Here is a 17,160-nt window from a genome sequence, read left to right on the forward strand (position 1 = left end):
GTCTTGGATGTTTTGTAAAAATTATTTTTTACATGCTGAATTAGTCTGTGGATCTTTTTGACTAGGAGCACAACCTTTTTGTTGTAAAACATGTAAAAACAAACACACAAAAAAAGTGATGGGATTATTTTCAGTGCTGGAACTAAATCTTTTAAAGTATTAAGGTTAAAGTATTTTAGACCATAGATAAAAACTGCATTTTTAGGTTAGCCGGTATGAATATGTGCACCTAAATATTTATGAAATTAAATTCATAAGATTTAAATTGTATAATAGTTTGTGAAATCTTACTACTGCTTTTATTTAGCAGACTGTGGACTCTACAAATTTTGAAATATAAAAACTTGGAACTTATTCAAAGCTTCAAACCAAACAGTTTTATTTCAGCATTGTCTGATGAGTGTCATGAAATATTTCCTCCTTCAGTCTGAGGTGTTTGGTATGATTCTTTGTCATAATGTGAGCTACTTTCTCCTCTATTGAGAAAGGTGTGCTTCCCACATGATCTGTGTTTTTTTTTAAGCCCATTTTTTGAAATTGTTACTTTTCTCCTTAAAAAAAGGCAGGGCTAATATTCTTGAGGTTTTCTTTGTGTTGGTGCAAGCCAGGACGAGTGGGACCCAACCCAGCTGGCTCAGGAATGGCTGTCTGGAGAAAACAGGAGTGCTCTGGGTGGCCTTGACTGGCCAGATGGGCCTTGGTGGCCCAGGAGCAGCCTGAACGCTTCGCTAGTTGTCACTCAGCCCCACTGGGAGGTTTGCTCTGTCACTAAGATCTTAGTGATAACAGATTTTCATTTTAGAAGCCTCCCTTGCAACTGAAGAAAACGATTCTTGGAGTTGTTAATAAAGCAAACCTACCCTATCTCTTAAGAGTATAAAACAAGGAGAAAAGGTGCTGTGATGGCAGAGCAGTGTCAGAGGCTGCAACCAGGGCATCATTTTAGTTGGCCAGGTGTGAACAGGTCCTCAGCAGCTGTCAACTTTGGCTCGTGTGAAATCCATATCATTAAATTTTCAATTAAATTTGTATCTTTTGAAGTATAGTGTGGGTGGAATTTTTGTTTTAATGAGCTTAGGCAGAAGCAAAGTAGTTCTCAGAACATGTGACAAGAATTGAGCTATCCAAAATGGGTGAGTGGGTTTTGGGAAGAAAGAAAAAAGGGACATAGACATGAGTCCCATTTGTGCCTCCTTGGTTCAGAAGGTTGGCCGTGGCTTGGCCCCTGACTGCCTGTGACCTTAGTTGACCTACCCAACTCTTCCTGGCTCTCTTTTGTGTTGAAATTAGGGGAGTTTAGCAACTTTATCACAAGCCTGCTGTGGGCCAAGTAATGAGTTGCCAGACTCTTGAGGATAATGAGGATAAAGAGATGAAGAGACATGGTCTCTTGAAGATCTTAAACTAGGAGGGAACAGGCTCTGAGATGATGGCAGGTACGTGTGAGGGAGGTGGGTGGGGGGCCTGGGTTATTCCAAAGGTCCCCCGAGACAGTCAGTATGGGAAGGGGCTGGGTCTGTATGGGACCGATGTGAAGGGTGACTAGGAATGAAGGGGGCCCTGGACATGCTTTGAGTCTGCATTTCTGCTGCATTTCAGGTTTTCCTCAGAGCTTCACTGGGCATCTTGTTAACAGGCAGATTCTGATTCCATAGGAGAGATTCTGTACACTCAGCAACCTCCTAAGTGATGCCTAGCCTGCTATTCACAGACCACAGTTTGAATAGCAAGGGGACAAAGGACTAAAGACAATCAGCTTTGCATCCTCAAGCGGTTGAGTCTGGCACTAGTTTGATTACTGGATGGAGAAGATTCTACTGTCAGTTGACTTTAGCTGATACTTAAAATTCAACAGGTATGTTATATGTCTAGCTCAAAGAAAATTATGGGTTAGTTTCCTTAGATCTCCAAGCTGTTTTATACTTGGAATTTTTTTCTGCAAATGAACTCTATTTCACTTTGATCACTTCCATGGGTGGGAGGGAACAAATTACAGTATAGTTCAATCCCAATTTGGACATACAGACTCAGCCTTAGACTGTATCATAGTGTCTCTTAGTAGGGTTTTCTGTACAAGATACTCTCCCTACCTCGAACGTGTGTAGTTCGTCCTATAACTTAAGCCCCGTTGTCCTTTCTTAGTGGTAGCTTCCCCGCCATGTGCAGCAGTGAGATAAGAAAGGCTGGTCTGTCCTCTTCACGAAATCCAATAGGACTGCCTATCACTGAAGGTACAGTCTGTGAGGAGGACTTCCCAGATTCCGTGGAGAGTCTGTTGGAAGAGAGAAATTCATGGGAAATCCTCGATCATTCATTGCGGAAGGAGAGGGAGGGAAAATTGGCATTAAATCCTGATTTGCATTTGATTGTTTGGAAATCTTAGGCAGGGTACTTACCCTTCAGAGCTTCGGTTACCCTTCAGAGCTTCGGTTCTCATTTTAACTGTACAGTGAGGGTCTTGCCACCCTTCAGGGCTGTGAGGATTAAATGAGAAAATATATACGCCACGCCAACATGTAGTAGATGTTTATAAATGTTAGTTTCCAAAGGCTCCCCCTCCTTTCGAGGTTTCAGGTTTTTCGGGAGTGTTTCCTTCCTGGTAACTGGAAACAGGGTGTGTAAGTACAGTGTGGCTGCTGCATTGGCACGTTGTTTATCACCGGGAGGGGTGTGGTAAAGAAGGAGTTGAAAGTCTTTCCTGGCTGCCTGTGGCCTTGTGCAGCAGGTTTGTATGAGGGCGGAGGTCACAAATGGGTGAATTTGAAACTGTCGTCCATGTGGAATTGTTAATTTCCCTTGGCTTTTCTTGCTTTAATAAATTTGTCAAGTTGGAGTTTAAAGAAGACTCAACAGAATTTGCTATGTTGGTTTCAGAGTTTTTTAGCTCCATTGGTTCCCGCACAGAAGGAGCTGTGTTTTGAGCAGTGGGTCTCCGCGTGCACCTCCCTGAGACCGGCCTGCGGGTGACTGGTACTCCAGGGAGGGAGAATCTGTTCCCAGGAGGGCTTCCTTCATACTGGAGGTCACACAGAGAGATCAGTGTGTCTGCTTTTTGGACAAACCAATTTCCTCATGTTCCAGTGACTTGTCCTTCAAATAAGTCCCTTCAGAACTTTTCGGGAATGATTTTTGGATTTGCTTTCAGGAGCATGGAACAGCCTTTAACCCTTGTCACGGATGGCAGGATTTGTCCATTGAGGACGGGCTTGCTTTTTAGAAACAGAATTCACTAGGGAGTCAAGACTGGTAAGGGCTGATATTTAAGTATGAAAACCAAAGCGGAGAATGTCTCCTAACCCTCTCTTTCCAGATTATTTGTGTGGCCTTGGGATAACTCAGAAGGGCCTTCATAAGAATAAACTGGATTTGACTGGTGACCAACCAGCTAGTGACAGGCTAGCATTAGTTCTGGATTTGCTTGAAGACAGGACCACTCTATCCACTCAAATATGAGTCTGTCTGGAATTGGAGAGTATGCAGGGCTGCTGGCTCAGGTGATCTTGGGGTGGTGCTGAGCTCCCAGAGACCTTCTGCTGACACTCACTCGTCCAGTGCCCCTTCTGTTCTGCAGGTCAGAGCCCCAGGTCTCTAATGCCAGAGGTGAGGGAGAGTGAGGGGTGACATGAAGTGGCAGGCGTGGGTGCCATCTTTTTTTTGGCATTAGCCTTGTTCCTTGTGATCTTCCCTCTGGGTGGCTGAGTAGAGCTGAGATGGTGTGGAAAGGATGGACTTCCTGCAGGATTATGTGCACCCTCAGGTAAGAGCTCTCTTGGGTGGGAGGGAGTTGAGATGTGTTGAGACTGTATGGCAGGGTAGGGAGGGGCAGTGGTAACTGGAGTGAAACTAAGGGTCAGGCAGGAAGAACCAAATGAGGTGTGGCAGGGAGAGACGCTAACAGAGATGACCAAACATTCAGAGCACTTGGGGGTGCCCTTCTGAGACCATTCATCCGGGTTTGGACCTACTGCTGATGAAATCAACTGTGGTAAGCAGAATTTGGGCCCCCATGACCTCTGCCTTCTGGTGTCACACCTGTGCTTATGTTGCATCACGTGGCAATAGGGACTTTGCAGATGAAATTAAGGTTACTAATCAGTTGACCTTAAAATGGGGAGATTATCCTGGATCATCCAGAGGGCTCAGTGTAATCATGGGAGCCTGAAGCAGAAGTCAGGTCCGAAGTGTGAGAAGACACTGTTGCTCTTCTGATAATGAAGGGGGCCATGTGGAAACCGGAGAAGGAACCGAATTCTGGAAGCCCAGTCTTCCCCGAGCCTCCAGAGGAGAGCCCAGCCCAGCCCACCAAGACTGCGGACCACAGCCATGGAGAGGATAAATGAGTATTATCTGAAGCCACTAAATTTGGGGGCATTTGTTTCAGCAGCAGATAGAAAGCTAAGATGGTCATTTTCTCAATGAAGATTGTATGCTCCAACCCAGTACTTCTCAAGTCTCGGGTGCATGTGATTCATTCAAGGAATCCTGTTTAAAATGCATATTCTGATGCAGCCACGTCTAGGGTAGGGCCTGAGAGTCTGCATTCCTGACGAGCTCCTGTGTGCCGCTACTCTGAGGATCACCTTTGCCCACAAGGCTCTTGTGCACCATCCTGGTCAGTGCAGCACCTGGAATTCAGAGCCAGGGCAGAGGAGGGAGGAAAGGAGAACTGAGAGAAGAAAGGCCTAGGATACGTATTGTTCCACTGTGAACTAATATTCACAGAGGTTGAGGTGGAGGGGTGCCCTGTGTTGTGAGCCCCTGGCTTTTGGACCTTGAGCCTCACGTCTGTGATCCGTGGCCTGCACGGCAGGCAGGACCTGGCTACAGATGGGGCATTTCCATGTCCTTTGCTTATTTTCTGAGGCCCTGGGGGAGGACAGGAGCCTGCAGCCATGGTTCCAGCTTCCTGAGGACAGCATGGTGCCAGCCTGACCTTTAACAGCGTCCTCGCCAGCATACCCTTTCTCCCAGCTGAATAGAAGGTCAGCTTCTGGAGGCCACCAGCTTGGAGTTGACGGGAACCCACCTCATCAACAAAGAAAACTGCAAAGTTGCTATCACTAAGTGAGAAGGAATGGACTCATTCATTTAAAAAAAAAAATTTTTTTTTTTTTATCGAGCACCCAGTGTGTGCCAGGCAATGTACTAGGAGCTTGGGATACACTGGCGATCAAAACAAGATCCCTGCCCTCGTGGAACTTAACAGCCCAGCAACTACAGCAAGGCTGAAACTGCTTCTGGTAGGCTCTGTGTGTGGTGGCTGTCTTTGCTGCCCTTCCAGGAGGTGATGGCCTCTGGCCAGAGTAGGCTGGTCCACACGTTGCTCTCACCTTCAGTCCACAGCCCTCAGCCAGCACTCAGCAGGTCTGGGGAGCCTCTTTCTGAGGAGACATGTTGGAACTGACTTTAAATGGCTTTAAGTCTGGAGCCACCTAGAAGGATGGCAATAATCACACCTGCAGACACAGTCTTCAGGATACTTGCCTTTTATTTTATTTATTTTTTATTTTTTTGGCTGAGCCACGCGTCTTGTGAGATCTTAGTTCCCCAACCAGGGATCGAACCCACGCCCTCAGCAGTGAAAATGTGGAGTCCTAACCCCTAGACCGCCAGGGGATTCCCCCCCCCCTTTTTTTTAATTTGATATTTGCGTTTTATAAATGCTCTGAGAGAAAGGATTATAGAAGATTCTATCAGATCCTTAAATAACTCCAATGGACAAGAAATTTATCTGGTGTAGCGAGCAGAATTTAAAATCCGTATTAGTTGGAAGAGAATAGTGTGATGTTTATAAGTGCGTAACAAGTAAATACAAGAAACACATATTAGGGTTTAAAAGTAGCACAAAGGCTCCTTGAAAATCTCATCTGTGGTAATTTGACTATCATCTGGATCCCTCAGAAGCAGCTGTTTTAAAGAGGGACTGTCCCAAAATCCATCCAAGGAAGTTTGTTAACGAGGCATCCTAAGTAAGGTGGTTCCCTAGCAGACCCCAAGCATCGGCCAGATTCGGGGAGCCCCAGACCTCTGTGGCAGCTTTACTAGAGGAACCCCAACTAGTGGTTACCTTCCGTGTTGAAACTGCAGATGCGAACAGCAGCCACTGGTGCATTTTCTCCTTACAGTCTGAATGGGTTTCTTGGATGTCTTTTCCATGAAGAGCCTTCCGATTAGGGTTGGCCTGGGCAGGTAAGCACAGCCTGTTCTCTGAACTGTTGCAGAGACCGAGTGCAGACACGCCCAGCTGGGTGTTTTATTTATTTTTATTTTCTTTCAAAGTCTTTTGTTTTTATTGAAATATAGTTGATTTACAATATCGTGTAAGTTTCAGGTATACAGCACAGGAGAGATATATATATATCCTTTTTCAGATTCTTTTCCTGTATAGATTATTACAAAATATTGAGTATAGTTCCCTGTGCTATACAGTAGGTCCTTGTTGGTTATCTGTTTTATACATGGTAGCAGTCGGGTCTTTTCACCCTTTTCAGCTCTCTCCGTGTACTATGTCGCCATCTTTTGTGTGTCTCCTAATTACAGGGCCTCTGAAACGGGTGGTCCTCTGAGGTAGCACTCAGTCTCTTGCCGGCCCGACCGTCCCCTGCCTGCCAGGAATATGCCTCTGTCCACGGCTGTCCTGTCCCGGGGATGTGCGGCTCCACGCCCGCCCGCTGTGTTCGCAGGCCTATCCAGGTGCTGGCTGTTTGCTGGTCAGTGCTTCTCTGTTCTATTTAGACCTGATCGTTCGTGCCGTTTCCTGATGCAGAAGTATCAAGTCTGTGAAGTTATGTGTTAGTTTTCTCAGCTGTGATTGTCAGTCCCGCGAGCCCAGGAGCCTGCCCTCTGTGGCCCTCTGGTCTCCTCCCCTCCCACCCGGCGCTGCCTGTGACATTCCATCCTCCAAGGCCCCGGAGGCCCCTGCACTTGTCGTCTGTAGTACTGACTTCTGGCCATACTCACTTTGCCCCAGTTCCTGAGGGATTTTGCTCAGAATTGAACATTCCTGCAACAGGGCTAAGCACTTTCACATTCCTACTTCCCCTGAAATGCCTGTGAGGCATGGAGGGCAGAGGTGAGGCTCCCCCGTTCTGTAAGGATGGAAACAAGTCCAGCCCAGGGACTTACTTTTAGTGGAGGCGCACTGGAAATCCAGGTCTTTGCTCCAGACCTGCCATCCCATGAATTCCAGCGTTTCAACGCACTATTGAAAAGCATGGCAGTTTTTATAAGCGCCCGGACCACCACCACTGGGTTTAACTTCACAGCAGCACATAAAACAGTGCTGCTGTAGAATGCAAATGCTTTCGCTTTTAAGAGGGTCTCCTCCAGCAAGGCTGCTCTGGGTAAGTGCGGGTGTCCATGTCTCTTCCTGCCCTGACCCGTCTCTGCCAGGCCCATCACAGCGCCTTGATGTTCCCCACCTCAGGCCACGCGGTCCAGGCAGGGCTGCCACACCGACCTCTTTCCAAGGGCGAGGGGTTGCCCGGGCCGAGCTCATCCGCACGCTCTTTGCAGCCACACCGGTTGGTGTCGGGGTGGCATGTGGCCCAGGCTGGTCCAAGAAGAGTAAACCCCAAGACACTGGTCAGGAGAAGCGCTCACCTCTGGGCTGGAGGGCTGGAGGGCAGTGAGGAATCCAGCGGTTGCTGGGGACCATCTGGCCACCATTTGGGGAGAGCTTGCCTGAGAAAGAAACTCACAGGGTCAAGAGGTGGGCAGGGAGGCAAACACAGGAGACTTGTGGGCACAGCCATGCCACCTTCAGACACCGCCTGCTGGGGACCCCACTTCCAAAAGACGCTTCCCTCCCTGGGAGAGGCTGGCGCAGGAGAGAGAGGGGCTTTGTTCTCGACCTTAGTCATTCTTTCCTGGGCCACTGTCCCAGCTAACTGCACACATCTCAACACCAGGCTCTCGTTCCCCTCAAAACCCAGAGAACTGACCACCCTCACCCCGCCCCCAACTCACTCTGGGCCAAGTGACAGCCTGTTTGACCTGGATTTCTTTGTATAAAACTTAAGACTTAACACTTACCAGAATTGAAAAGACTGCCTTGGAGGGACTAGGGGCAGCTCTAATTTATCCTTAAGAGCACAGTCTGGAGCTAGGCTTCTCACTTTCAGTCCTTGCTCTGCCCCCTGCTCGAGCTGTGTGACCTTGGACAATAATCTCTCTGTTTTCTTAGTTTTGTTTGTAAACTAGGGTGAGTGCTTAGAAGAGTGCCTGGCAATTAGTGCTAGATGCCCTAGCTACTTATTATTACTGGTGTGTCCTTTTTTTTTTTTTTTTTTGGCCAAGTTTCATGGTTTTATTAACACGAACACAATGTGCACACGAGCTGTCTATCCATTTTCTTCACTGTGCAGCCTGGCGTTGGGATTGGTGACCGGCGGCCAGCTGGGCTGCTCTCTCCAAAATGGCTTTGCAGTTCTTGGAGGAGAGGTTGTGAGCAGTCTCAGCACAGAAAGATTTGTTGCACATCAGCAGCACTTCAAGCTCCTTGACGTTGTGGACCAGGAACTTCCAGAAGCCACTGGCAGCATGTGCTTTGTTTCCTTGTTGCTTCCATAACCGATGTGGGGCATCAACATTTGGCCCTTGAATCTCCTGCGCACCCTGTTGTCAATGCCTCTGGGTTTCCACCAGTTCCGCTTCAGTCTGACATATCGGTCTGACTGGTGCCTGATGAACTTCTTGGTTCGTCAGGTTTTGACCATCTTGGGCTTCACGAGTGGTCTGAGGGTAGCCATGATCCCAGGTAGGAGTTGCTGCCACCTCTGTAGGCAGCGCCGAAGAAGAGAGCTATTACTGTTAAAGAAGATCCGTTATTTAGGAACAAAGGATTTCTGTCTTCCCTCAGTGTCTCCCTGGTCCAGGCGCATCCCTGCACTCTGACCACTGTGGGCATCTGGAGCCAGTGCCCACTGTTCAGTTTGGGAGACTTGCTCGGGGTTGGTGGCAGTTCCCTGGGGTAGTAGAAAAGTATCTTGCCCCATCAAAGACTAGTCGCTAATTCAATCTACAAATGACTAAAAGAGTTTTGCCCCAAGAGAGGTGCATCCCTGGCCTGTGAATACACCTATGGGTGCAGAGACTAGGAAAACAGCTCTGTGCCTGGCCCAGGAAGCCTTTTATTTTTTTTAATTAATTTATTTTTTATAAATTTGTTTTATTTTTGGCTGCGTTGGGTCTTCGTTGCTGCGCACGGGCTTTCCCTAGTTGCAGCGAGCGGGGGCTACTCTTCGTTGTGGTGCGCGGGCTTCTCATTGCGGTGGCTTCTCTTGCTGCAGGGCACGTTGCTGCGCACGGGCTTTCCCTAGTTGCAGCGAGCGGGGGCTACTCTTCGTTGTGGTGCGCGGGCTTCTCGTTGTGGTGCGCGGGCTTCTCGTTGCGGTGGCTTCTCTTGCTGCAGGGCACGGGCTCTAGGCGCATGGGCTTCAGTAGTTGTGGCACGCGGGCTCAGTAGTTGTGGCACACAGGCTTAGTCGCTCCATGGCATGTGGGATCTTCCCGGTCCAGGGCTCAAACCCTTGTCCCCTGCATTGGAAGGCAGATTCCTAACCACTGCACCACCAGGGAAGCCCCCAGGAGGCCTTTTTTTTTTTTTAATTTTATAAATTTATTTATTTATTTTTGGCCGTGTTGGGTTTTCGTTTCTGTGCGAGGGCCTTCTCCAGTTGCGGCAAGCGGGGGCCACTCTTCATCGCGGTGCGCGGGCCTCTCACTATCGCAGCCTCTCTTGTTGCGGAGCACAGGCTCCAGACGCGCAGGCTCAGTAGTTGTGGCACACGGGCCCAGTTGCTCCGCGGCATGTGGGATCCTCCCAGACCAGGGCTCGAACCTGTGTCCCCTGCATTGGCAGGCGGATTCTCAACCACTGCGCCACCAGGGAAGCCCCCAGGAGGCCTTTTTAAACGGGCTTCTGAGTGAATGTCCCTGGGATGGGTTCACCTTTTAAACCAGGCATCTCAAACGTGACTCTGAACTTAAGGAGAGGGCTTGAGGGGAGCCTCGTGTTGGCTTTTCCCTCCCTGGATACAAAGATTGGGTGAGGTAAGCTCTCCGGCTGGAACTCTCTCTTTGCAAGTGATTTAGTCTCTTCATGACCTTAGGATAGTCCCTCACCTTCTCTCCCACTCAAGCTTCTCCTGTGGAGTTGTTACTGATAAATTCTCGTGGAAAGCAGCTGGGAGTGCTACGGACTTCTCCATGTAGTTCCTAGTCGTCTGTTGTTGACTGTGTAACAAGCTCACTCCTTCCCATGCTTGCTGGCTTCTCTGGGCAAGTGTTCTCTTGTTAACAGCTGCCCACTCTCAAGTATGGAAAAATCCAGTGGCTGCTGGTTAGAACAAGTGTGTTAATGGCAGCAGTGGAAAGACGGAACTAGCTGGTACTGGACTGGGGTGGGGTGGGGCATGAAGCAGCTGTTTCTGTATTGGAAACACAAACCATATTGGCTTGACACTTATCAGAGAGTGGGGCCCTCATCTTTCCATGGTCTCTTACTGGCTCATAGAAAATAAACTACTAACGTCCTGGTGGGGAGAGAAGTGTATAGTACGCAGGGGCCTGGGCTGGTTGCAAAAGCACAGTCGGGCCTGTGGGCGAGTTGCTAGAAAGGATTTGTCAGGTAGGACCCAGAGGCGGGTGACAGTGAGGCCTGCTACCCCCGACCTTCTCCCCAAGAGGCAGAGTTTTTCTCCTTGGATCAGCTTATTTGCTCCTATCACCCAGTTACTTCCAAAGCCAGGCAAATGTCTCACTCTTTTCACCATCTTGTCCTCTCCTGACTCAATCCAGCAGAACATAGGATGGTTAAGAGGCCAGTCTTTCCGGGTTAGCCAGGCTTTGGCCAGATCATTCATGTGGTAGGTGAGAGTGCTGTTTGGTTATTCGGGCTAAACAAAGGGTCAACATAAAGAGTGTGTAGTTCACCTGTTCGTTCATTCGTTCGTTCATTCACGCGTTCAATAAAGACTAAGAACCTCTCATTACATACCAGCTACTGTGCCAGGCCCTGAATTTACAAAGATGAAAGAAAGTCCATGTATAAGAAACAAGTTCCTGATTGTCGGTTATTTTCAGAGAACTTCTAATTTCTGAGAGACAAAGATTTTCCCTGGGTTCCCTCCCACTGACAGTGAAGCTTGAGAATTCCCGAGTGGGATGGGTGCTGGTTTGTGATGCTGGAGCCTGTGAGCTGCAAGGGCTTCCCTGCCTCCCCTTGCACGGAGGTCCCTCAGACGGCCCCAGCCAGCCCACCCCCACGTGCGCACATGCTCTCGTCAGTGGGAGGAAGACAGGTCAAGGTGTGCAAACTACACTCCCTACTTGCCTGCCTGTGTCTCTCTTCACTTAAAAATCTGCCAAGAAAGTCAACAGACTGTCAACTGCAGAGTGTGTTCTAATACTGCTTATTGAACATGACAAAATCCTACAGAAAAATTAGAATTTTGTTATCGGACGATGCCTAGGAATTACGGAATTTGTGTACACGCACGCAAATGTAAAAAAACGTCAACTAAAATTTCTCGAATGCCAGCTCATCCAAGCTCATCCAAGCTCATCCAGTGAGTAGACTGTGTTACTGGCTTGTCTGGTCAGTCCATTACCGTACACCCAGCAGGACTTAACTCCATCAGGGACTCCCAGTGCAGCAGCTGGTATTTGTTGAGTCTTACAAGCAAAAACCTAAGCAAAGCACACGGCCACCGCACAGGAGATAGTGCTGCTTTCCAGCCGCTACTGGCTGACGGGCCAGGCCCTCCAGCGCCTGCCTCCACGGCCCACATGGCTCATGCTACGTGGGTGTCGCAATTTTTCATTTCTGTGCTTGTTCTGCCCGTGGTGTTTCTCCCCGGACTTTTTTCTCCATCTGCTCCGTGTCCTTTATCATGACGCCTGGGAATGGTCCCAGCCTGCCCCAGCAGGCGCCTACCTCCCCGGCCTAACGCCAGCCAGCCCTGCAACTTGCTCGTGCTTTTGTCCTCCAGGCTCTGAGAAGACTTTCAAAAGGGATTCAGGGTGGGGAAGCCACGGGGGAAACTCTCTCCCCTCGGCAAGCGGATTTCTTTGGCCAGGCCTGTCCTTAACCTGCCCAGTCTACGTACAGGCCAGGTTCCTGGCACAGAGGCCCGACAGGGAGGCAACAGCTGCCCTGATACCGACCCTCAAGCCAGGGGTTTTAGAAATGCCTTTTGAGAAACTTGTCTCTGGAAGCCCTGGAGAAGGTGTTGCCCGTTAACAAACACTGTCTTTGAAGACCGAAGCCTCCTCCAAAGGTCTGCATCCAGGAGTGCAGGTGAGGAAGCCAGAGCCTGGGGCTTTTGAAGCTGCCTGTCTTCTCCGCGGTGCCTCCAGGGTCGGAGCCAACACCTAGGTGGGAGAAGCAGGCAGCCCCCGGCCCCCCCCCCCCCCCCCTCCGGCCCGCCTGCCTGGCTGACGAGGCGGGGGGACACCAACCGCCCCCAGGAGGAACTGCAGTTTGATGGTCTCCGTCTCCTTACATACATGCCTTTAGTCTGACTTTCACGAGTGTCCACTGGGCTCACGTTTTGGTTTGTGTCTTTTTTTTTTTTTGCCGTGCTGCACGGCATATGGGATCTTAGTTCCCCAGCCAGGTATCGAAGCAGTGCCCCCTGCAGTGGGAGCACGGAGTCTTAACCACTGGACAGCCAGGGAAATCCCTGGTTTTTGTTCTTAAAAAATAATTTCCACAAGTATTTTTAAAGTGAAAAATCTATCATTCTTGTAACTGTTAATAGTGATTTATAAACTGAATTTTGATAAACCTTGAGGAAACTGTTCATCTTTTAGATGATCGCAGGATGGGCAGGAGCGGAAGAGCCCAGCACTGCTCCAGTGGCAAAAAGGCCTTGGTCTTTGCTCCAAGGACCCGTCGCACGAAGCAGGCCGCACCTAGATGTTCTACAGACACCTTCTGTGAAAGCAGTTCTTCTTGTATTCAGATTAAAGATGCAATACAAGGGACTTCCTTGGTAGTCCAGTGGTTAAGAATACACACTTCCAATGCAGGGGACGTGGGTTCAACCCCTGGTCAGGGAACTAAGATTCCACATGCTGTGGGGCAACTAAGCCCATGCACTGCAACTACTGAGCATGCAAGACACAATTAGAGAGCCTGCATGCCGCAACTACAGAGCCCATGCGCTCCGGAGCCCATGCGCCACGACTAGAGAGCCCACGCACTGCAACTACTGAGCCCGCACGCCACAACTAGAGAGAAGCCCACGTGCCTCAACGAAGATCCCGTGTGTCGCAACTAAGACCCAATGCAGCCAAAAATAAATAAATTTTTTTTTTAAAAAGATGCAATACAAGCCTTTGTTCACTGGAGGTTCGAAAACAAATCTATTTATTTATTAGCAGATTCTGAAAATAATTCCTGTGGAGATGGTACCTTTTTAAGGACCATTATTTTGGGGCTTTAGTGCACACTCTTTTGGGGATTTCTAATTAAATTCTGGCTTTTGGGGGCCATGGCCAAGTGCTAGGGCATGAAAGCAAATCTCCTGACCTCAGTACGACAGGCATCCAGTACTCGAGGCCCTTGAGCAAGGCAGGAGACAAGCAAGCGAGAAGGAAGTGGCTGGTGATGGGAGCTGCGCCCCAGTGGCAAAGATGTCCCAGTGATTTGCATGAAAGTGAAAGAGGGATCATGACAAATTGTACTTTGCATTCAGTGGGATTGGTTTCACCCACCCTGATACAGGCCTTCCTTTACCACAGAGCATTTTATACACTTAGATTTCCTGAAAGCAAGTTTCAGCAAGAAGCTGGAAAGTCCTCTCAGGAAGAAGGCTGAGCTGGCAGTGAGCAGGGAGCTCCCGGGCATTTGGCAGTTGTTCACAATATGAACACACGGAGCCCTCTTCCCAGGCGAGAAACTGGGGAAGTTTCGAGGTGTCTTCAGGCGGAAGCAGCAGTAAGAGGTGCCAGCGTTCAAATAAATAAGACACAGAAATGGAAGAAGGATGGAACTACAGGAGCAGTTCGTCTGTCAGATGGAATGGGGAAAAACTAGCTTCTGGCAGTAGGAACCGAAAAAGGCAACAGTCGACTGTCAGATCAGTTCTGGCTTCTGGGGAAGACCCTTGCCTGAGTCTGTCTTTTCGCTGATGCCTTGTTGCCTCAGCAGAGCCCAGCTCAAGGAGCTGGGTATTGAAGTAAACAACTGCTGGGGCTCTGTGGACATCTCCCCGGTCAACCCCGTGGCCACTGGCTGTGTTGACAGCTACCAACGACACTCCCAGCAGTCTCTCACGACATCCCCCATGTGGCCACGAAAGCAAAGCACGTCCTCATGGCCAAATAAGTGATTCAGCGTTACTCGCGTGGGTCCCTGGACACGTTCGCCAAATGGCCCTAGGAAGTAGCTGGTCATGCTGCACAGCAGAGAGGACCTGCTTACCAGCTTGGGCTCACCACTCCGGGAAGTCCCTGGGAAAAGGGGCGGGCACTGGCTCCCCACTTCAACACTGGACAGTCCACAGCACCATCACTGACTTGTCTGCTCAACTCAAGTGAGAGTGTTTAAGGGAGGATGCCTTTCTTCCTGGACATTAACATTCTTTTTTTTTTCGCCATACAGCATGGCTTGCAGGATCTCAGTTCCACGACCAGGGATCGAACCCGTGCCCCCTGCAGTGGAAGCGTGGAGTCCTAACCACTGGACCCCCAGGGAGGTCCCACTGGACATTAACATTCAAGTGAGTGCTTCCTTAATCATTTCCTAGTGTCTCTTTAAGACGTGGCCCCATCCTGCGACCCCCAAATTGCTCCAAACCCTTCCTTCTGACCGTCCACGTGCCCACCATGCACCCAGCTCAGACTGCATATAAGACAGCGTTATCAAGGGCTCCCACCTCTCCCAAGGCAGGCGGAGACTGCTTGAGCAGGAGGTACTGGGGGCCACGGTGGCCTGCACTCATCACTGTAGCTCTTCTCTCTGATGCCGCTTTGGTTAAAGGGAAGATGAGCATTCTCCTTAAAACACTGTATTCCAGTCGGTCATTTCTGAGACTGTAGAGACATTATTCTTTAGGCGATTATCTTCTAAAGTGATCTCATAAAGATGTAAAATCATAGGTCTCCAACGCAGAGAACCTTTTCAATGTCTGCCATTTCCATCCTAGGTGGGACAGGGGGTGGATGTGCACTGAAGTGCTCTGGGGACGTGACCTGTAAGTAGTGAGCGGGGCAGGGTGGGGTGGAGGGTAGCTGAGCCTGACACAGCCGCCGGAGGCACCAGCCAATTCCCCGAGGCACTCTGATGCGGAGATGGCCCTTCAGATACCCCAACTGGGGCAAGGCGGCTGGGCCTCTTGTACCCCTCACTGGCTGCGTGTGGTATATAACCTTGGGTGAGGCAGCTCCCTTTTAAGGGCAATTCCTGGGGAGAGGGACTCAGATGGGGCCGGGGTCTGGGCACTGCACAGTATTCACTAACCACCACCGCCATCAGCCTGCTAATAATGAGACCACCATTATTTTAAATTATTTATTTTTTCTATAGTACATCTCATTCAAATCATGGAACAGTCTGATACATTTTTTTCCTCAAGCACAACTTAAACTCATTTCAAATGCTTATTCTTTCTTTCCTTCTTTAAATCTTTCAGGATGGACAAAGACACTCACACTTTAATGGACAAAAAAACCCACTCAGAGTTTATTAAAAATACAGCTTCCCAGGCTCCACCCCCCCCCCCAACCAGAGCTTTTGAGTGAGCCTCTGGGGTGGGTCCTAGGGAGGCAAAATTTTAAAACTCCCCCCATCAATTCTGCTGTGGGTGGTCCTTGAACCATCCTTACAGGAACACAGATTAGGACTTGTCCATTACCTATTGGAAGCAATTTCAGAAAACCCAGGAATAATTAAGTATACAGAAATAGCTCTTCTATAAAATTTCCATATAAAAATAATGGTATTTATTTACAAAGTTTGAGAATGCTACAAAATAATAATCATATTAGGTTAGATACTTCAATCTAATAAAGTCTACATTAGGCAGGTCAGATGTGGTGTTTGCATTTTCCCCTTATTTCTCTTGTTTAAACTGCTTAAAGCATGTGGCACCATGATGTTTCCTTCGTGCAGAAAAAAGCAGAACTATATTTTCTGGAAATAAAACCTAACAGCACATGATCAGAGTACGACATCTCCAAATGAAAAGGTGAACTAGCTGGGGATGTGGGCTCATGGCCTTTCTCTTTTGTCTACAGTCAGGGTGGTGATGGCAAATAGCCGCCTGGCGACCTCACAGTGCTGAACGGCGGGCCTCCGAGCTCCGGCGCGGCCGGTGGGTCCGCCTTTCGGGACACCGAGCGGTTCAAGCCGCCACGGTTCTACTGGGAAAAACAGAACTGCAACACGCTCAGAGAAGTCTCTCAGCAGAAGAGAATCTGGGTCCCCAGAGACTTTGGGTTTGAGAAAAATCTTTGACCCCAGTCGTGAACACGCAGAACCATCAGGCCGTTTGTTATTAGTGCCCGGCATGTTGAAGACAGCGCATGGGAAGTGACAACATGGTGAGTTTGAAGCGACAAAGCGATGGGTTTTAAAACCCAAACATGATCTGGGGACGTCTCCTTGTTGAGACGGACACGGACAGAAAAAAGCTAACATTGCTACAGAAGGGCCAGTTGACCTCCAATGTGCGTGAAGGTCTCTGCCCAGGGAGGGAGGAATGGGTTTCTTCTAAGCCTGGGTCTTCCGAGCCGGGAGAGGCCCGAAGCCGACACCACAGCCTCACGCCGGGACTCACGAGCAGTGTCCCACTCCTGCCCCTCAGCTGTTTAGCACTTGGGGTGACAGAGGGCTGATGCTAATCCAGAAGGCCTCTGGGAGGACCGGGGTGAGGGCTGGGTTTGTAGGAGGCAGCGGGGCCCCGGGAGGAGGGGGATTCGGGATGCAGGGCAGGCTCTGCCAGACAGGCTGAGGGGCGTCGGGCAGGTCAGGCCCCCGGCTGGTTTCACATGCCTGAGTGAGTGGGGAGGGTTCGCCCCTATTCTGAGGCCCTTGGTGGAGAAGGGGCGAGTCCTGCCCCCATGTGTCCGCTACACTGGCTTCTAAGGCAGCTACAAGCAGAGGACCAAAGTCCGATCTGCTGGGGTAGCAAGGGGTCACGACAGCATGGA

General features: G+C 49.5%; 1 pseudogene; it reads right to left on the reverse strand.

The window, feature by feature from the left end:
- Window positions 1-8,342: 8,342 nt before the first annotated feature.
- On the reverse strand, window positions 8,343-8,750 carry LOC118894532 (annotated as a pseudogene).
- Between the last annotated feature and the right edge of the window lie 8,410 nt (window positions 8,751-17,160).

Source organism: Balaenoptera musculus, chromosome 4 (genome assembly GCF_009873245.2).
Source record: "Balaenoptera musculus isolate JJ_BM4_2016_0621 chromosome 4, mBalMus1.pri.v3, whole genome shotgun sequence".
NCBI classification, from domain to species: domain Eukaryota; kingdom Metazoa; phylum Chordata; class Mammalia; order Artiodactyla; family Balaenopteridae; genus Balaenoptera; species Balaenoptera musculus.